Genomic DNA, 22,585 nt, shown 5'->3' with positions numbered 1-22,585 from the left:
GTGGTATTCAGGCTGAGTAACTACAATTCTCAACATGGTCTGCTAGTTAAATAGTTGCAAATTACATATATAGTAGATCTGAAGATACATATAAAGTGATCATAGGCTCACAGTCTTAAAGGGATTATCACGTATTAGAAAAAAAAAAATGTATTTTTTTTCTGGACACAGCGCCATCCTTGTTCATGGGCTGTGCCTAGTATTGCAGCACAGCCCCTGATGAAGCCGTACCAAAGGCGATACGCGTGGGGTCTCTGACCCACTCTTGCCCTCGCAGGACCTGGGGGTCCCTTTGGCATTTATTCAGGCCAGGGACATGTGCTCCCCTTTTTTTCTTCGATTTTAAATTTGAATTTTTTTTTTCCCTTTTGAGCACTGCTGTGCTCATTGATTGTACTTTTCATGTATATTGTAATACAGTAATTTAAATTGTTTTGGATGTGCAACTCGAATAGCATTTGTCTTTCCGCTTTTTGTGTAATTGTTAGACATTTGTTGAGTCGGCACTCCAAGCATTTTTTTTTTACATATTGTGTTGTGCCCACCCTTTTTCTTTGTTTGCACAGACCCATTAAGGCACGGTCCTTTTTCTGAATAACAAATACAAAACATGACCCCTTTTTTAAAATCTGAACAATCCCAATAAATTAGTTGTCCCAGCTTAGACCCTCTCAGATTCTAAGATGTTCATGTCACTTGTATGAATGGATAGATAGCCTTTTATGTAAAAAAAAAAAAAACATCCTTTAGGCTATAGTATTTTATACTTGCACTCAGGTATATGCCCATGCAGCTAAATGCCAGAATAAAATGTATCCCATTGTGCAATTCATAGGTAAATTAGGAGACATTAATAAACTATTAACACACATATCTTTATCTAATCTTTTCTATTGTCTTGAAATCCAACATTTCCGATCCTTCCACCCGAAATTGAGATCATGTCGAAATGGACAGGTTCGACTGAGTTTGACCTAATGTGTATGGCCAGCCATTTTATTAATTCTGGGACGCAAGGCCATACATAAAAGAGAGGGGGACTATAAAAAAAATTATAATGATATCCTTCTTCAGGTGTTGGTTCATGCCACTACACCGCATCATCCTGGGACATGACAGCCTGGGGTTTGTTATCTTCATCTCTTCCCATGTTTTATTGGAGAAAATAACCAGCCTCTTCCTCCCTTACAGGGATGGACTGAGAGAGATCTGGGCACTTGGGCATTAAAGCTCATGGACCGCTTACCAACCACTATGTATATAATACACTTGGTTTAGGTTAATAAACTGCATTTAAATAGCATATATCACTTGTGCTTAAATAAATATTAAGGTGTGATTTACTAAAGCCCATGGGTCCCCTCTGGCCAGGCCCTTGGGCACTTTTCTAATGCCCAGATGGTCTGTCCGACCCTGTTACCTTCCTTCTTACCAACATTGTGGCGTATGGGTGGGAGCTGGTCGTAACTGTCTATAGGGTAGAAGAAGGGTAGATGAAGCCAAAGTGAACCGGTACCTCTCTATTAACACCATCATGGTTCCAAAAGCTGCCCCCTTTACGTTTGTATCTCTATACAATGTATTTACTTACTTTTTTGAGAAACCAAGCAATTATTTCCCTTGATGTAAAAATTCACCAGGATCAATAATGACAATCACAATTAAATCTATAGAATAAGATAACTTAAAACACCCACATACTAAATTATCGACAGATCGCCATTCACATGGGGATGGGGATTTTGCTGTATTATTTACACTATCAGTATTACACGTCTGTATGAAAAAAAAATCATATATGTATGAAGGTATGAACAGGTTTAGGTTGGAATTGCTCTTTAACATTGTGCTGTATGCATGAGTCAGGGACAGGATGTGTTCTGTACAATGGGAGCAGATTTAGTTTTTCTAGAGATGCCTCAACAAAAGGCATTGGACTGTGTGATATTAATCCTGAACACGTAACAAAACAAACAGATGGGAGGACAAAATGTCTTTGCATGTATCAGGAAAGATCTTCACACAAAGGGACATTTATCAGGGGTGGCTGCACCTCTTCCGAGGAAAGAAGCAAACCCTTGAGTCCAGCAGCAGATGATGATCTTATCAACAAAACCCTCTCCAGTCATATCATCAGCTGCCTCTTGCCAAGTCCCTGGCATTTCTGTATCATGTGCATTTGTGCGAGGAAAACCAGGCAGGGCGAGAGTGACAGAGGAATAAAGATATAAAAGGGGACACATGGAGACAGGATAAGGGAGGTAGGATACATAACTGAGCAAAGTTACAAGTGAGCTGTACAAAGAAAACACCTGATCTGGCATACAGTGGCATAGCTGGCATGCTTTAGTTGGATCTATATCTATGACAATAGATAGAGCTTAATTGTTTGTTAATAAAATAAGTAATCTTTTGTCACTGATATCTAGTATTTACCGATGGCCAGAGGAGGAAGAAGTTGTGTGTGTGTGGGGGGGAGGGGGTGTGCCAAGAGTACGTGGTGCTGTGGGGTGCCAACATGCCACTCTGCCTTGGCCATGGTATTTAGATACAGGGACATGGGTAGTAAACCCAATCTTTGTCCTGGATGAGGGAAAGGAAAACCTACTGTAGGTATGACACATAAATTGGGTGCCACTAGCTAAAGACTAGCGTGCACATGTTAACCACAAATCCCTTCTTATGCCCAAGGTAATAGGCTGCCTAAGAAATAGTGTAAAGATACAGTATGTTCCATATATTCAGCGATCTATAACTATGGGTATGATAATACTGTGGAGAAGTATAAAGTGGGTGTAGCACTAACAGACCCTTTTTTAATCCTTCCCACCTTTGTTGTCATCTGTGCCCATTTTCTTTTAAAAAAAAAGAAACACCGGCATGGATGAAAGTTATTGCAATGGTTGAACTGATGTTAAACTACACAAGATACCATTATAATAAGGTTTATCTAAATATGAACCTAGAATAGTTGAGAGATTCCCAACCTTTTCTCTATTGGGACAGGTGGTGTTGAGCTACATCAGGTATTAAAAGAGGAAAGGTCTATTAAAAACAGGATTGAGTCACCTGGATCCTACCCTGGAGGTGGTATGGTCTTGACTTTAGCGACAATTTTCAGTAATACTATGACATCCCTGGTGCCACTAGTGCAAAATAGTGTTTCGAGTTGCCACATGGGGAGCCATATGCAGGAGTCCCGAGAGCTCGCAAATCACTGGTTTGCGGAACACAGTAGAACAAGGTAGACTGAGAAAGGAAAAAACAACCATGTTTTGTAGCCTTATCCAGTACTGTTGTCAAGGTTGTTGACGGGGCACGTGGACTTCTACTTAGTGAAAATTGGATTACATCAAAACATTTTGAGCTAAGTTTTTTCCTGGTTATATAAATCCAGCAAATACATTTCCAAATGAGACAGCATGAGACTTGATATGTTGTTAGGGTGCATGTACTCACATCGGAAGGTCTCCACTCCCAAAAAAGTCTAAAGTAGTAGTTGAGAAAACAGCATCCGTTTTCAATGAATTTCTTTTATTGTGCCCCTCGTTATTGTACAAAAATTGGAGGCTTGAAAAAAGAAAAAAAAAACTACTATAACCAGTCGAAAAATTGCTTTTATGTTTGTAAATGATAATGATGGGCGCAATAGAAGAATTAATTGAAAAAGGATGCTGTTTTCTCAACTACTACTGTGGGTTATATAAATCCATCCCATAGATTTTGGTTGTGAAATAACTAAAAATATAGTCTGCATATAGTATATACTCATATACAGAAGGGTTTGGAGACATCCGTAAATAGTAGCAGCTACTGATGACTTTAAGAGTCACACATGAGATGCTCATAAAAATAGAGACAGTGCTGGAGTGGACAATTGTAGAGAAGTCTATAACAGAAGTCTATAACGTTTTTTATTCACCTCCTATTCCGACTTTCACCTATTGTTACCTACAATGCCCCCCTCTTCTTCGCTTTTTCAAATTTCTTTGTTAATCCCAGTACTACAATATGTGCATTGCACTGCATAGGAAATTATTCGGCCCATACAGTTAAAAGATGCAAAATTAGAAATATGGAAAAACTGCCACAAGAACCAATAATTTTCTTACCACAGACCGACAGATTATTGGCTTAAATATTAAAGGGGTTGTCCAGTTTGGACAATCCATTTAGCTTGTAGGGCCCTTCCAAATATAAACTGATCATATTGTGTCCTGCTCCAGTGGCCACCTCTAATCTGCAGGGGAGCCCTGCGTAAAATGTGTTTAAGTGTACAATTTCCCTGCAGCACCACCACAGGAGATATGAGGCATTACATGTTGCCCATTGAAATCAATGGGCTTTCTGTGTAGTGCATGGTCCCCTAGAGAGAGATGCTTTTGTTAACAGCAGTCCGCTATCATAATTAATAAGGGTACGAAACAGAAGATTCCTCCTTTTTATCAGAATTTCATAATATGGTATTTGAAAATATATTTTTTTATTAAAAAAAAGTACCCTATTAATTATTAGTATAATTAATTGCCTATCTATATAATCTATAGCCAGCCTTACAACATAAGTGCCTCCAGCCTTGAGGACCACATGCTTAGTCTGGCAAATAAAAATTTTGAAGAAATGAATTTTTGCACACTACCGTTTCTGGTATTCTCTTTTTAGACAGAAGACGCATCATTATTGACACATGACAAAGATGTCTCGGCAAGTTGCATATGGTCAAAATTACAATTATCCAAAGTATTTTTTTCCCATTCTGTAATCTTCACAATAAATGTTGCTGTCTGCCGGATAAGTTCACACATCGGATAAGGTCACAGTTCCATTTAGTGACAACTTCCAACAACATGAACTTGCAAGGCTGGATTTATTTAAGTCGGGAGGGATAAGATCACTGCTTGGCTAGTATGATTTATCAGGGTTTGACCGGAGTACTTGAGTAAAAAAATGTCATATTTCAACTTTATGTTCCCGGCGATACTTCAGTGCATTTTGTGTCTCAGACTTCAGCATCGCGGTAGTAAAATTGAAAAAAAGGCTTTCCAATAAGTCAGCCTAACTCTGCCAAATGAGAGTAATAATATATTTTCTTGAACTACAGTACATTGTTCAAGAGCAATAGAAGCAGCATAAACACAGCGCTTTATCTAATGTGCAGATGCAACATTTACTTTAGATAAAATGCAGCGCGATTCATGATTTTTATTTATTTCTTTATTTTTATTTTTTATAGAGACTGTAAGGAATCAAATGACATTAATCTATCCTGCTGCCTTTGGGTATTCACCAAATTTCCAATTTACTTGCATATATTCTTAGCACAGGGAATTTACTGTACTGTTAAGAGCATTGCTCAATTTGTTGTTGCTGACACGGGAAGTTCAGTTCTTTGCGCCCTGCGTTGCCTAGTGGTACTTTATGGCCAATTACAAAGACTAAAAGTGGAGAAAGAAGACCAGCTCTTTACGTTCTAGTGCACGGAATTATGTAAAGTTCATGCTTGAGGCCTTAGAAAGGGTCAAACATTTTGTTATGGACCATCCTGTTTTGTTGAGCATATAAGAAAAATATGTACATTTTTGGAATTTTTGGTAAAAGATTTTGAATCTTGGACTGGAAGGCTGACCATAAGTGATGTGATTTTGGTTGGCGGTTGGAGTAAAGTTTAACATTAATAATAATTTAGCCATTTCAGGAGTACAAATTATTCTTTTGATCCATCAAAATACCTGATGTCTGTCAAAATAATTTTCCAAGATATTGAAAAATCATTGTGATACGATGGTTATTTGAGACAGATTTTATGAAAATATGGAACTGCTGTGGTATTAATGGTGTTTTTCCAAAATCATAAATGATGACCTATCCACAGGATAAGGCTGTGTTCACATCAGCGTTGTCTTTCCGTTGAGTGAACCGCTCAGCAGAAAGGTAAACGGAAACCTTGATCTCAATGGTGACGGAAACTTTGCTAATAGTTTCCGTTTGTCACCGTTGTGACAGGGTTCCGTTGTTTTGACGAAATCAATAATGCAGTCGACTGAACCTCTCAATGGAAAGACAACGCTGATGTGAACAGGCCCTAAGTGATAATTTTCTGATCAATGGAGGCCCCACCGCTGGGACCCTAACAGATCATGAGAACAGGAGTCTCGGACCCCTAGATCCCCCTCACTGTACCCCCCCCCAGTGAGGAGGAGCTTGAATTGAGCGGCGGTCAAGTATGTCTCCACCGCTCCATTCACTGTCTATGTGAATGATGGAAACAGCTAATCGCTGTACTCAACTGTTTCCTTCATTCCCATAGACATTGAATGAAACGGCAGCGCACATGCTTGACCGCTGTTCCATGCTTGACCGCAGTTCCATTCAATGTCCTCCTTCCTGAGGTCGAGCAGTGAGGAGGATCGGTGGGGTTTCCAGCAGTCAGGCCCATAGCGATCAGAAAATGATCACCGATCCTGTGGATAGGTAATAATTTATGATTTTGGGAAACCCCTTGAAAGGCAGGGTTGGACTGTTCTCAGGTGATTGAGACCCCATGTAATACTCGGCCCCAGTAACAACAGGACGCATTAGGCTCAGCAGAGAAAAAAATACATCTAATGTTGAACAGCAGATCACTTCCTAAGAGTATCACTTTTTTAGTTGTTTTTTTTTTTTGTTGTTCATACTTAACCTATTAGTTATTAGTGATGATATGGTCTGGTGATCTAATTGATAATATAGTTTGTAAAGCAATTATAAACAGAAATGCAATCATTTTGTATAGCTAAGGAGTGGACTCTCAGGTTATCATAGTGCCCTAGTCCTAGGATGTGGTGATTGTTGATTTGTTGAAAGCGTTTAAAAGGGGTCAGCATGCTTTTCTTCAGAGTACATAATAATATATATATATATATATATATATATATATATATATATATATATATATAACTTATGACTTATAACTTAGATTGTTGAAGCTGAACGGTTGATCCAGAGAATTATTCTTATTTCCATATTTTGAGTTGAGAAAGGGTTGGCTTCTTCTGGATCAACACTTTACGATAGTAGGTTGAACTTGATGTGTCTAATTTCAACATGTTAGTATATTACTTAATCCCTTAATACCAAAGGCATTTTAAACCTTAATGACACAGCAATTTTTTAATAGCGCCATTTTGGGGTACATATCATTTATTAATTAACTATTATTAACTTTTTTGGTGGGGTAATAGGAAAAAAACTGACGTTTTGCCCCACTTATTTCTGTCTTAAATTTACACTGTTTACCGTGTGATATAAATTACATAATAACTTTATTCAGCGGGTCGTTACGATTGCGGCAATACCAAATATATCTAGTTTTTTATGTTTTATTACTTTTACACAGTAAAAACACTATTTTTTCTAAATGATTTGTTTTTGTACCATATTTTAAGAGCCATAACTTTTTTATTTTTCTGCTGACATAGCTGTATTAGGGCTTTTTATTTTGCGGGATGGCTTGTAGTTTTTACTGGTAACATTTTGGAGTACATGCGACTTTTGATCACTTTTTATAAAAAATTTCTGACGGCAGGATGAACAGAACACAGCAAGTCTGGCATTGTTTTTTATTTTATTTTTTACGGTGTTCACCGTGCGGGTTAAGTAATGTAATCATTCTATAGTTTGGGTCGTTACGGACGTGGTGATACCAAATATGTGTACATTTTTACTTTTTTTCATAATAAAGTATTTACTTTTGTAAGGGGAAAAAGTGGGTTTTTATATTTTTTTTACTTGGGACTTTTATTTATTTATTACAAACTTTATGAAACCGTTTTTTACCTTTTTTTTTTAGTCCCACTAAGGGACTTCACTATGCGATCTTTTGAAAGCTTTTATAATACACTGACATACTTCTGTATTGCAGTGTATTATGCCTGTCAGTGTATGGCATGGCATGGCCTAATAGGCAATCACTAAAGGCAGACCTGGGGGCCTTTTTTCAGGCCCCTGGCTGCCATTAAAACAATCGGCACCCCACAATTGCATCGCGGATGTGCCGGTGGGGTGAGAGAGGGAGCCTACTGCCTCGAAAACCACTCAGATGCAGCGGTCGCTATTGACCACCACATCTGAGGGGTTAATTATGATCGGAGACCTCTGCTAGTGCCCAATGTGGGAAAATTTCTTCTGAAGTGCCGATGTGAAAAAGCGGCGCTTCAGAAGAACTACCTTGAACGGCCGCCCTGAAAACACTATAAGGCAGTCGTTAAGGGGATAAGAGAGCTAAATGTACCTGCCACTGTTCAAAGTACAAATGATCAGAAGCAAATACTGATCCCAAGAAGATTATCTTGGTCCCAACAAACGTAAAATATGATACTGTTGTGCCATTACTTTTGACCATTCCAAAGATGGAAAAAAAAATCTTTAAACCTTAGGGGAAAATAATACTGCATGTGTCAAACCCAACTGAACCTATGGTGGTTAATCATTATAGCCATATTATTTAAATGGTCATTAAACCTAAACTATACAAGATTAATTTGCTTGAATACTATCTATTGTTTCTTGAAGGCAACAATTTCAGGCTGAGGAGATGGTTAAGGGATTACTCGGAGGAAGGGCAGGAAAATGTCCACCCTCATAATAAGTACTGCCTTATGTCCGAAATCTATACCTATGAAAATCTACAGAAACATATACATAAGATTTCATTCAGTGCCCAAAAAACACTGCCATAAAGTTGCCTAAGGCTGGGTTCACACGACCTATTTTCAGACGTAAACGAGGCGTATTATGCCTCGTTTTACGTTTGAAAATATGGCTACAATACGTCGGCAAACATCTGCCCATTCATTAGAATGGGTTTGCCGACGTACTGTGCAGACGACCTGTTATTTACGCGTCGTCGTTTGACAGCTGTCAAACGACGACGCGTAAAAATACAGCCTTGTCAAAAGAAGTGCAGGACACTTCTTTGGACGTTTTTGGAGCTGTTTTCTCATAGACTCCAATGAAAACAGCTCCAAAAACGGACGTAAAAAATGCCGCGAAAACGGCGCGAAAAACGCTGCGAAAAATGCGAGTTGGTCAAAAAACGTCTGAAAAGCAGGGTCTGTTTTCCCTTGAAAACAGCTCTGGATTTTCAGACGTTTTTGGTCACTACGTGTCCACATACCCTAAATAACACTGCCGAAACAATAAACTAGAAATGTAGCTGGATCATGTGCAGCTGCTTTTCCATAGGTTTGTGCACCAAGTGATGGATCGGGGGTTCAAGCGCCGGGTGCCCAGCCCATCAGAGCCAGTGATGCCCCCTTCAGTCACATACCTAAGGCGGGCCCAGCATGACAACTACATTATACATCTCTTTAGCTAATTAATACCATGCATTGCCTATGACCCAAGATGTAATAATATGCCACCACATGGCCAGTTCTTTTATATTGTTCTATTATTTATGTGTTTACGCTTGAAATGTTATATACAGTATATTATTTTCCGGATATTCCTTGGGACAGTAGAAATTATATTTTCAGGTATAACGGGCATCTCCAAATTCCAATTAAATTAATTGTGTCTCAAAATGTAATAAACATATGCTCCAAACATGAATTATGAGCACACTTAAATAGACTTTGTGATCTTCAATGGGACGTCTATAATCTATAAGGTCACAGCATCCACTAAGGTGAAATGGTATCTTTCTAGAAGTGCTTCTTTGTAGTGTAATGAGTCATTGCTTTTTCTGCTTTAAAGCTATCATAAGTCTTTGATTAATCACGGACTCTAAAGTATGCAACATCAACATAATAAGATAAGCAGCCTGCAATACTAACAGTGCTATCTATCTCTGACCACTAATTAATTAGTCCAGTGGATGGTTCTCATCTGTTTTGTGCAAACATTTTTCAATCTTGAGATTTAAGCATTTTTGGAAACTGCAGAACTGGTAAAATTTTTTACATCTTATAATTTTAGAAATGGTGCAAGAACCCAAATATTTCCTGGGAGTCTTCATCCTTTCCTAAATTTTGTTCTCCTGGTAATGTTTAAGTAATAACAGATAGTTCTACCAAATCAGGACCGGCATAAGGGGTGTGACCTATGCACATCATCCATCCCTGCTGAAGCGGGCACCACCAATAGCCTGGCACCCAGGCTTTTCAACCACCATGGATTTTAATACCAGTTGTATAGCAATATTGTTTAGACTTTGTATAGCACTGTTAGGGCTTATTCACACGAACGTAGGGAAACTCAATCGTGAAAACGTCTGTTTTTTACATCCGAGTTTCACCCGTGTGGGACCCGTTTTTACGGATCCCCATAGACTTGAGTCTATGGAGGGATCCGTGACAGCGGAAGAAAATAGGACATGTTATATATTTCAACGGACCCTTCACACCGTCCGTTGAAACAATGTGTGACCTCCGTTGTTTTAACTGCCGTCACATGGACGTATTTAGCGTTCGTGTGAATAAGCCCGTAGAGTATGGCAGTATCTAGATATTATATGTATTATTTGATCACTGTATTTATATAGGCATTGTGTGGCAATGCTACTTAGGGACTGTGCAGTATATTTATTTTGCAGTGTATAGTGGTACTGTATAGTATTTTTATTTAGGCAACTGTATGGAAAGGTTTTGGGACATATGTGGTACTATTAATTGGGCACTATATTGTATGGTGCAAATAATTAGGCCCTGTATGGTTATTTGTATACTTTATGACAGTACTAGGTGTTCATTATATGTTCCATATGGGAAAGGTGGGTGTGAAATGGAAGGTACCGCACCATCCAACCTAAAGTCAGCCCTGACAATAATTAAAGGTTGCCTTCCTTTTTAATCGGTCATTTCTACTATTTTTAAATTTTATTTACTTACATATGTGAGGCTGAATTCATAATGTGGTTTTAACTATTACTGAATTTATTTAAGGAACGAAGTTATCCCACACCTATATTAACCACAGAAAATAAAAGTGCCCCCATAAATTAACCAGTAACTTTTTTCACTTATATAGGACCAGTGGGCATGCGAATACTGGAATACTAACTGATCACGAGAATGGGGGTCCTGTGTCCCTCTTTATCATCAGACCATGAAGAGAGGGAAAATATAACCATAGTGGATGCCACACGTGTGCTCTGCATTCTCCATTATTAGGCCACATTCACACGTGGCGGAATTGCTGTTGAATTCCACTGTGGACAGTCCGTAGTGGAATTCTGCAGCAGTCGTTTTTTACATTTGTTTCTATACATTTTTAGGCAACTTAGTTCAGACGTTGCGGAAAATAACTGTGCGGAATTTAGGCTGCCTTGCAGATTTTTACCCTCCGCAGCATGCTCATGACGTTGCGGAGAAGAAGCGGAATTTCACTGCGGATCTCAGAATTTGCAATGAAAACCTAAAATCTGCAGCAAGTCCGCCGTGATATCCACAACGTCTGAATTACCTGTCAAATATGCAAATGTTGCTGCAAATTTGCAAAGTATCTGCAGCAACATTTTCAGCTGAAAAATTCTGCCACGTCTGAACATGGCCTTATAGTCTATGGGAGACATGGAAACTTCTGAGCGAGCGTGTCTGTTAAATATTATTTCAGATTTTCAACTAAACTGATTGCCCCCTGGGAAGTAACTCATATTGGTACATATTGTAGATGAAGCACAAAACATATCACAACATCATTTACCAGAAGTTATTATAGATCATTTTGCTTCATTATTTGAAACAGAGAAGTCACTAGTTTTGTTGCAAAAATATAACTTTAGAATTGACACTTAAAAAATGTATTTGATGGAAATCAGAAAAATGTAGGTAACTCCTGACTCATGGACCCAACATTTTCAATATCGGGAGAATTTTTTTTTTTTGTACTCCTATGTACTTTATTAGATTTGGCCCTTAAAATGGTTTATCTATTATGTCTTGTTTGTTTGTAATATTGGTGCATTGAGCATACCCATTACCTGGGAGATTTGAATAAATGGAGGAAATATGAGGCAGAAGCTTTTAGGTACATAAAAAGTGTATGAGTATAGCAAACTGTCAATGGGGTTCATGCAACCATATCAGTTCCACACTGATACTCTAATACTTTATTTGGTTCTATAAATCTCAACTTGGCTTCCCGATTTGCTGGGCAGCTTTTGAAGTCTAAATTAAGAAACTGGAAAATCCCATTGATGAATGGTAAATACTTCTACTGATCTCCCCAGAGCATAGGGGCACTTACCTGAATTTGAAATCTGAAATTGAACAACTTTCTAAATCCAGAAACTAAAGGTCCGCAAATCCTGGTTCGACACCAAGGGCATAGCTATAGGGATAAAAGACATGACACCAGCTCATGATACCAGCACAGAGCCCAAGAGAATAAAAACTTTTCCATTTTGCTATGTATTCAAGCAGCTATATTGGTTCAATCAAACTTTTTGTATAGAACCCCGATTAGTTCCCTGCTGAGCTGCAATACCAGACAAAGTCCATATACAAGAGTGGCGCTATTTCTGAAAAAAAAAAACTGACTTTTCTCCTAATCTTAGGCAACCCCTTTAATGCAACTTAGATAGTTAGCATTTGAGGATTGTACATGTAAAACAAAGACAAAATAGCAGTATTTGCAATGCTGAGAACAATTTTTCTCATGGAAAACCATATAAAGTTACATAAGTTAAAAAAAGACAGACCATTTAGTTCAACCTTTCTAAAGGTCCTTTTACATCCGCCAATATGGACGGTAAAAACGAACGCTGATAAACTAGACAGTTGATCGGCGCTTGTTGACTCCTTTCACAAGGAGCAATGAATGTTTGCGTATGGGAACGAGCGATCGTTACTACAATCGTTTTCCCCATACATTTCCATCCTGTGCTGCTGACAATGTTAATATTTATTGCTGCATTAACGATACGAGCAAAATACGCATTTGCTCGTTCATTGGCTGATCGTTGCCTTGTTAACACAAGCAATGATCAGGAATGAGCGCTCATATGAACGCTTGTTTGCCTGATCATTGACCTATGTTAAAGGGCCTTAAGACCTAGCTGTTTTGTCCAATGTCCCCCGCCCCCCAGCAATGCAATTGTAGTTTGTTTTGTCTAAAATTTCATTCCTGACCCAACACGAACATTGAATAACTTCCCTGGATCAATAAAACATCGTTCTTCCACCTTTATTATAACCATAATTATAACTCATTAACTATAACTCTCAGTATCTTCAAGGCCCATTTAAACTGGCCAACTATTAGCATGATTAGCTCATTTCTGTTTAATTCGTATTTTGATTGTGGGCCCCACTTGGGGCATTGAGTGATTACTTTGGTGCAGCGCTGCAGAATATATTGGCACTATATAAGCAACAGAAATAAATTTGTAGTAATTATTGGCCAGTGTAAATGCAGGAAATGATCAAGAATAATTGATGGAATTATCTTCTACTGTTGATCTTTATTGATCGAGCTGCTGTAAAAATCATCTTCATAAATAGAACAATCTGTAATTGTCACTCGTATCATCATATACAGTAGGTATTGCCGCCCAGTGCACGGCACTCACGTGAGCCACCACTAGGTATCTGTGAATTTTCACACATGGCCGAGAGAAAACTCCTCCCTGCCAGCTGTAAGAATCATCAACATGGAAATATCCATACAATCCTCATACAAAATCTTTCCATGTAAACGGCTTTTAGTCATGACAAATATGTCTACACCCCTTTTTAAATGCTGTAATCAGGAGCGTAACTAGGAAAGACTGGGCCCCATAGCAAACTTTTGACTGGGGCCCCCCCTCCCCTGGGTGTCACACAACCCCCCCCCCTTGTAGATAGTGCCTTTTTTACAGCCCCCCCTGTAGATAATGCCATACATCCCCCTGTAGATAACACCATACAGCCCCTCTGTAGATAGCGCCATACATCCCCCTGTAGATAACGCTATACAGCCCCCTTTGTAGATATCTGCAGAGGGGGCTGTATGGCGTTATCTACAGGGGGGCTGTGTGGCGTTATCTACAGGGGGGACTCTGTATGGTGTTATCTACAGGGAGGGCTGTATGGCGTTATCTACAGGGGGCTATATGGCGTTATCTACAGGGGGGTCTGTATGGCGTTATCTACAGGGGGGCTGTATGGCATTATCTACAGGGGGGGGCTGTATGGCGTTATCTACAGAGGGGGCTGTATGGCGTTATCTACAGAGGGGGTGTATGGCGTTATCTACAGAGGGGGCTGTATGGCGTTATCTACAGGGGGGTCTGTATGGCGTTATCTACAGAGGGGGCTGTATGGTGTTATCTACAGAGGGGGCTGTATGGCGTTATCTACAGGGGGGGCTGTATGGCGTTCCCTACAGGGGGGCTGTATGGTGTTATCTACAGAGGGGGCTGTATGGCGTTATCTACAGAGGGGGCTGTATGGCGTTATCTACAGAGGGGGCTGTATGGCGTTCTCTACAGTGGGGGCTGTATGGCGTTATCTACAGGGGGCTGTATGGCCCCTGTAGAGAACGCCATACAGCCCCCCCTGTAGAGAACGCCATACAGCCCCCCCTGTAGAGAACACCATACAGCCCCTCCCTGTAGGGAACGCCATACAGCCCCCCCTGTAGGGAACGCCATACAGCCCCCCCTGTAGGGAACGGCATACAGCCCCCCCTGTAGGGAACGTCATACAGCCCCCCCTGTAGGGAACGCCATACAGCCCCCCCTGTAGGGAACGCCATACAGCCCCCCCTGTAGGGAACGCCATACAGCCCCCCCTGTAGGGAACGCCATACAGCGTTCCCCCTCCCAAAAAAATGTGACCTACAGTGTGTCCTACAAAAGACATGTATCCCCTATCCACGGGATAGGGGATACATGTGTGATCGCTGGCAGCGTTAGGGAGAACGGGGGGCCGAAAGTCCCCCGAAGTTCTCCATGACTAACCTCTGACTTCCGGCGTCTGCGCAGCTCAATAAAAATGAAAGGAGCGCTGGTCACGCATGCGCACAAGCGCGACCGGCGCTCCATTCATTTCTACAGAGCTGCCGACACAGACCCCGGAAGTCCGAGGTTTGTGATGGAGAACTTCAGGGTACTTTCGGTCCCCCGTTCTCCCTATCAATGCCAGCGATCACACATGTATCCCCCATCCTGTGGATAGGCGATACATGTCTTTTATTTAATGGCAGAGAGGGGAGATACCTCCCTGCTCTGCCGTAGTGTTCAGTGGTGTCCCGCTGTAGCAGCCATAGCGGCTGCTAGTGGAGCCTCCGGCCATGGTGGGGGCCCGTGCCGGCGGGCGACACGGGCCCCCTCATGCCGCGGGCCCCGTAGCAGCCGCTACAGCTGCTACAGTGGTAGTTACGCCACTGTCTGTAATTGTATCTGCCATGATTCCCTTTTATAGTAGATCATTTCAATGTCTGACTACACTAACTGTAAAGAACCCTTTCCTATACTGAGTATATATTTAAAAAAAACTCTACACATAGACCATGTGTTATTTGTAATGTTTTTAGCGCAAAATAATTCATGTGTTAATTCTATGTAAGGTCTTACCATGTAAAAAATTGTTCCAATAATTGGTCACTCATCAAATTGGATGAAAATCTTACCGTCAATGTCCAGGAATTGGTCTATTTGACAGACCTGTTCCTAAATATGTTCACTTTTTTATAGACTGAACTAAAAATCCAGCATCCTCAGATTTTATAGCTCCGAGATGCCTTATCGCAACGGCTTGTTTATTTTGCTATACATTCCATGCTTTAAATTTTCTTTAGTATTTGTGTATCTGTTGACTATCTGCTCTAAAGTTTGTAGTTCTTAATCCATTTAAAGAGAGGCCGCTTGTAAATCCACAGGTAGAGATAAGGAGTCACTGTTTGACGGAGTCTGAACCCTTTTCAAATGAAAAATGTCATGACAGAAGGGAAAACTGAATTATATTTTATAAAGGTTTTCAAAGATTTTCACGATCCTGGTCCTATCAGATAAATGTGTCATGTCCACAGACCTTGTTGGGTTTTTTTTTTAGAAGTAAAAGCATCAGTTTGAATCTCAGAGCTGCATGGGATGAAAGAGGTTTTTTTTTCCATAGAAGTTGGTAACTCGAATATAAGAGGAAAGGAAAAAAAAAACAAGATTACTTTTTGGAGTTTAATCTATTTATTATTTACTGTTTCCGTGCATTTTTTTTCTCTTGCGCGAGTCAACAATCCTATGAAATGTATTCAGGATAAGTTAGTTTGTAAAGAGACTGAGATAGTAGAATGTGCCGCCTTTTATCAGGAAACATTGTGCCATCTTTTCTTATATGGAATAGATTCAGATCTTACAATGAACGAAGTGTGAATGTTACAGTTTATTATTTTAAACTATAATTTGAATTTCTATTTTTTAGTATTACGATTTATATATTTATGTATTTAGTTCTATCATCTTTTTTTATATAGTACCACCATATTTCACGCTGTACTCCAGCGCTGTACTCTTAATGTATTCACTCAGTCGTTGTTTCCAATGGGGCTCACAATCTAATTTTTGTCTCAGACACACACACACTAACATAGGCCAGTCTCATACCAGCATGTTTTTGGACTTTGGAAGGAAGCTGGAAAGCCAGAAAAAAACCGAGAAAAACATACAAACTTCATGCAGATGCCCTTAGCTGAATTCATACCTCGAACCCCAGGGCTACATGGCTACAGTGCTAGCCATAATGACTTTAACACACACTATACCTGAATATCAGACTTGTGGCAACTAAAAGTTTATAATGTAGAGTTGGCTTGGGCTTGTTTATAACCTGGATAAATAACTGGTAGGAGTTACAAGTTAAAAAAGATATAGTAGGGTTCATTGTGAAATGGTCCAAATGAGGTTAATTCAGTGGCTCAGTCCTTTCATGGTACATCCTCGAGGTCATTGAACCTGCTATGATGCCTTCAGGTGGTAATGTCCAATTGTTTTCTTGGCTCCATGCCCCCTTGCTCATCTGGGTCCACTTTGGCACGTAATATCTAGGTAGTCTTTTTCCATAGAAGCCAATCAACAATTGTTTATTTTTTTGCTATGTTTGTTTCAATGGGTCAATTGTTTAATACTTCTTCTGACAAGGAGTATAATATATATATATTTTTAAAATGCAAGGTTTTTTATTGTAACCTCAATATGACATTTTTATGAAAGAAGATTAGTTTTACGTATAAAAATTATTGTTAGGCACCAACTCCTCCTGTCTGGGTGAGGATAATACAATATATTCCACCCCGAAAAGTAAATTTATGGATTCTCGATGAACAGTGAGACATTTTAATAAATAAGATCTCAACTAAAGGTTTCACTGGAGTCTGCGGCTTCGTAGTACGGAGCATAGGGTGGTAGTACACAGAATATGGTGCTCCGATGTGGCACCTGGTTACGGGGTTATTCTACCCTAGAAGAAATGCATAGCTCTGTAAAACCGCAAGTGACAAATAATCTGCTTCTTCTGAGACTGCTACGGCTCCATACAACTTATAATACAGCTTTGTCATGAGCCCTTAGTTTTATGATGTTCACTAACACCAGTTTCAATGCATGACTCCATGCGTAAAGTACTGTACCTCACTTATGGGTGCGTCAAATCCAAAAGTGACGGACTGACAACTGTTGGTCCAGGAGGCCAATGTTAGGCCTTGTTCACAACGTGTTTTTGCTGCGTTTTACGCGCCAAAAAATGCATCAAAAACGCATGCTTTAAGCTTCCCATTGACGTTCGTGTGTTTAAAAATCGCGTCGTGAAAAAAAAGAAGCGTCATGTCAATTCTTGGTATGTAAAACGCACTGAAAATGCACCGATAGTGAGCCGAAAACGCGCCTAATTCCCATAGTCAATGGGAGTCCTTATTACGCGCCCAAAAAACTTGACGAAAATACTTAAAAAAACACTAGCATTTTTTACGTGTTTACACAATGTTTTTTTTTTGAGCGCTGTGTGAACAAGGCCTAAGACATAAACATCTGAAAATATAAAAGGAGAATTGTTTTACTTTCTTACAGAACAGGTGGCCCTTTATGAAGCTGATAGAGCCCTCAGTTTTCTCCGTGCTGACCCTCTTCTGTACAATGAGAAGTGACCCTGGATAGAAGAAGGGGCTGTAAAACCCTGCTCTCTTCTTACCTATAAATCCAAGAATCGCCCAGGGTCACACGAGTACATTAAAGAATTCGTATCATTATAGCTGTGCCTGCCACTTTAGAACTGAGTTTATGGTTTGCTCTTTTGGCCTAACTTTCCATTATTGCACAAAAGAATGATATCCTACTCAAGGAAATTAATAGGAACTTTAATATTCCTGATAATGAGTGCATGGAATTATTAAGCACTAAAATGGTGGCCGGCCAAAGTAGTTTGTCATGCATAAGAAAGCAAAAGAGGAAACTTGGCCTGCTGAAATAATAGACCTGTCGTTGGATCTATATCCACTTTAGGCTTAACTTAATGTTTGTCAACCAACTTGAGTAAAAAAGTGGACTGTCTAGGACTCAGGGGTGGACTGACCATTCGGGAATTTGAGGAGCGTTCATGGACCCATTGCTCCTTAGTCAATGCCAATTTATACATTTTTAAATGAAGGGCCTGCATGCAAAAAAGCTGATAAATATCCATAGGGCTCAAATACATTGGGGCACTATTATTCACCTCCACATTTCCTAAATGCTCTCAAAGCCACATCCTCTTTCCCTAACACAATTGAAAATCGATTTTTGTTGTTAGAAAGATGTTGGGATGGGGATTTATAAATATGATGTTCATGCCCTTTGGGATTTTTTTCACCCTCTCCCTATATATGTACTAAAAAAAATTTCCTTTGCATTTTATGACAAGGAAATTGAATTCAGTAGCTTATTTGCCATCCACTTCCACTCGAATGACACAGTGACCTTGTATGATCAGGCTTTGACCTTGTAAGATGAAGATCAGAGAATGAGCTACATTAGTTCTGTGTATTTGACTTCAGAATGCTGAGACAGTGCAGAGATCTGAATCTCAACTCCACAGGATTTGGAAGTTGCACTTAAAAATAAACCGTCTGCCTTTTATAAAGAGACAGCGACAGGAATTCAAGCTGGCAAATCTGTATCCAGATGAATATGTCTATGCCAGCTCTATGACATAGAACTTATATGACAGCCAGTGGATATCTCCTCAGATGGACCAAAGGTGACTAATAAAATAAAAAAGTAAAATAAAATGAAAAATAATTATGAATCACTGATCGTTGTTGTTTCTCAGAATAGAATTTGTAATGTCTTGACATAAGGGTTTTTCTTTTTATCTTAGGGAATATATTCTTTAAAGAGTACCGGTCGTTATAATTTCTCAATGTAGTATTCTTTTTTCCTGTCTGCATGCTCACTGTTAGGCCTCATTTACACGAGCGTAATATACGTGCGTGCTTTTGACGCGTGTCGTACGCACCTATATTACTCTATGGGGCAGTGCAGACGATGCGTGAATTTTGCGCAGTGCGAGTGCGTTGCGTAAAACTCACGACATGTTCTATAATCGTGCGTTTTTCGTGCATTACGCACCCATTGAAGTCAATGGGTGCGTGAAAACCACGAAGGTCGCACGGAAGCACTTCCGTGCGAACTGCGTAATTCGCGCAAGAGCTGTCAAACTCTGAATGTAAACAGAAAAGCACCACTTGCTTTTCTGTTTACAAACATCCAAAAGGAGTGTCTTAGAGATGAGCGAACCGAACTTCACCGGGTTCGGCCGAACTCGTTTTGGCCGAACCCGCCAAAAAATTTTGCGGGACGCGACGTCAGGAGACAGTCACTGTCCAGGGTGCTGAAATAGTTAAACTGGTTTAGCACCCTGCACAGTGACTTCCGATCCCAATATACGTGAACGTGTAAAAAAAAAAAAAAGTTCTGACTTACCGATAAAACTTCCGGCTTCTTCCTCCAGTCTGACCTCCCGGGATGACAATTCAGTCCAAGTGACAGCTGCAGCCAATCACAAGCCAAGCACAGGCTGCAGCGGTCACATGGACTGCCGCGTCATCCAGGGAGGTGGGGCCAGATGTCAAGAGAGGCGCGTCACCAAGGATGTGTCACCAAGGACGCGTCACCAAGGCAACGGCCGGGAAGTTCTCGGTAAGTACGAACCTCTTTTTTTTTAAACAGGTTACTCGATATGGTGATCGGAATTCACTGTCGAGGGTGCTGAAGGAGTTACTGCCGATCAGTTAACTCTTTCAGCACCATGGACAGTGACTGACGTCGGCTAGCCTCATCTCTATGATGGCGGCTGCGCGAAAATCACGCAGCCGCGCATCATACACGGATGACACACGGAGCTGTCAAGTGCCTTTTGCGCACGCAAAACGCTGAGTTTTTTACGCGCGCAAAACGCACACGCTCGTGTAAATGAGGCCTAAGGCTATGTTCACATGTAGTTGCTGCAGATTTTCCAATTTATGGGCCGGTGATTTTAAAAATGTCATAAATTTGCAGTCTGTAGAAGAAGGGGTTGCTGCTGCAGTTTTCTCTGACTTAGCCTATGTCTGAGACTTATGCTGTGAGAGGGGATGGGGAGCAGCACACAGATTAGCTCTCCAACTCCAAAGCAGGAAGTGTCCACCCAATCAGCATTGTTATAGAGAGAATAAGTAATCTTATTAGGGAGAAGTGGCATCTTATTCACCTTCCACCAGCATCTAGTCCTCTTTTTCCTGCCAGGCTCTTTGTAAATGTTCAGAAGCCTCTTCAGTTGTTAAAAAGCTCAGTAACTAAAGACTGTGGGAAAAAGAGGGGGAGGAAGAGGAGGGGTAGTGATGCTGCAACTTCTCTGTCATAGGCTGTGGATGAGACGTGCTGTGAGAGGGGAAGGGGAGCAGCAAGGGACGAGGCAGCTGATTAGTCAGAGCAAACAGGACAGCTCCACATCAAGAAGAGCCTGCCCACTCATTAGAGTTAGAGAGGAAAAACATACATTTATCAAAATTATGGAGAGGAGGAAAAGACCCAATATGTGCAGATTACACATATCTCCCATCTGCCCCATTTTTTTTGCAAGATTGTCTCGCAAACGAGTCTCAAAATGGGTGGGGTTTAGGCAAATTCCCCTAAATGTGTGCGTTTCCGGGATTTTTTGTGGGCATTCTCGTCAGATCGTGGGGCCGGGTTTAAAACTGTCCCTCGAATGGGGATGCAAATTTTGGGGGCTATTGGTTACACACATATCTGGGTGCACTACATCTAATACACAACTACAACTGACTAAGAAGTGAAAGGGATTTTTCTTGTTCTGTATTGAAAAGATACTCCCTAAATAAAGGTACATCTTAAGCGGAGTGAGAGATTCTTGTTGATTTTATTCATTTTCCATTTTATTTGATACTTACCATATGCAGCTCTCCAGGACCGTTGCTCTTACCACTTATTTAAAGAATATTATATATTTAAAATGATTAATTTATCCATTATTTAGCTCTGAATACACAAATACTGTGGATACATGTATAGAAATCTAATTATACTGCCCATATCATATGTATTTGAATTATCAGTAAAGTCTCTGAGACAAATAGGCAGAGACAAATTACATGCAGATGGCATCCTGTTTGGAATTTCATTGTTACTTACTATTTATACTTTATAGAGTTCTATTTTTTGGCAGTGTCGGACTGACAAAGTAATGTATTAATTTCTACATGCACACATGTAAGATTATTTGTAATTTCTTTGTATATATAAATGAAGTGTTTTGGAGGAGGCAAATGTTTAATTTCCTAAGTAATTTTTTGGTACGCGTGATATTTTTTACGCCTTTTTTTGGATATTAATATCCCCAAAAAATCTTCCAGTTTTTACACTTGACACTGGACTATAGACACTATAGGCTGATATTTTCAGTTTTCTGTAGCTCACCTTTTGGCTTTGCTGTGTAGACTTGAGCAGAGTCATTTCATTATGATTAGACAGTGGGGTATTTAATGACAGCTCTATTGTATTGTTGGAGACACAGATGAGGCACAATACCAACACTATACACTATACACAGATAAGGCTCTGTATGCAGCTCTCTGCCACTCCTTAGTGTATAGGGGAAAGGCAGCAGTGCACCTGTTCTTGGAAACTGTATTATACTATGGACACTCATCTGACCATTAACTCCCATTCATTGCAGTTGCCATAGAGAAGAACACACACCCTGCTTCACTAGATAATGCAGGAAGGAAGTGTGCATCTCCAAAATAGATTATTAAAGAAATGTAAAAAAATGTTTACACTACTCTTCACAATACTGGGGTTGCCCCCCTCCCCGGTTCACCCTGTCTATTTGACATTATGCACATGCAATGTCTGGCCTAAGTTAGCTTTTTTGTATGAATTGTCAAATATATTTATTTTCATACTTTGAATGTATGAATTATTATTAGCTCTATATTTTTATATGCATGAATTTATGTATGAATTTATAAATATATAAATAAATAAATATATATATATATATATATATATATATATATATATATATATATATATATATATATATATATATATATATATATTTGTCATTTACATCTACTGGCCAGTATCCTATATTCTATA

At 39.8% G+C, this 22,585-nt stretch overlaps 1 protein-coding gene across 3 annotated transcripts in view; it reads left to right on the top strand.

Moving 5' to 3' along the window:
* Positions 1-22,585, top strand: part of ZFPM2 (zinc finger protein, FOG family member 2) — a 353,697-nt gene that overhangs the window by 127,599 nt on the left and 203,513 nt on the right. The gene's annotated exons all lie outside the window — the stretch shown is intronic.

This window comes from Rhinoderma darwinii, chromosome 5, assembly GCF_050947455.1.
Source record: "Rhinoderma darwinii isolate aRhiDar2 chromosome 5, aRhiDar2.hap1, whole genome shotgun sequence".
Taxonomy (NCBI): Eukaryota; Metazoa; Chordata; class Amphibia; order Anura; family Rhinodermatidae; genus Rhinoderma; species Rhinoderma darwinii.
The sequence above is the reverse complement of the archived record's forward strand: the minus strand, read 5'-3'. Positions and strand labels throughout refer to the sequence as shown.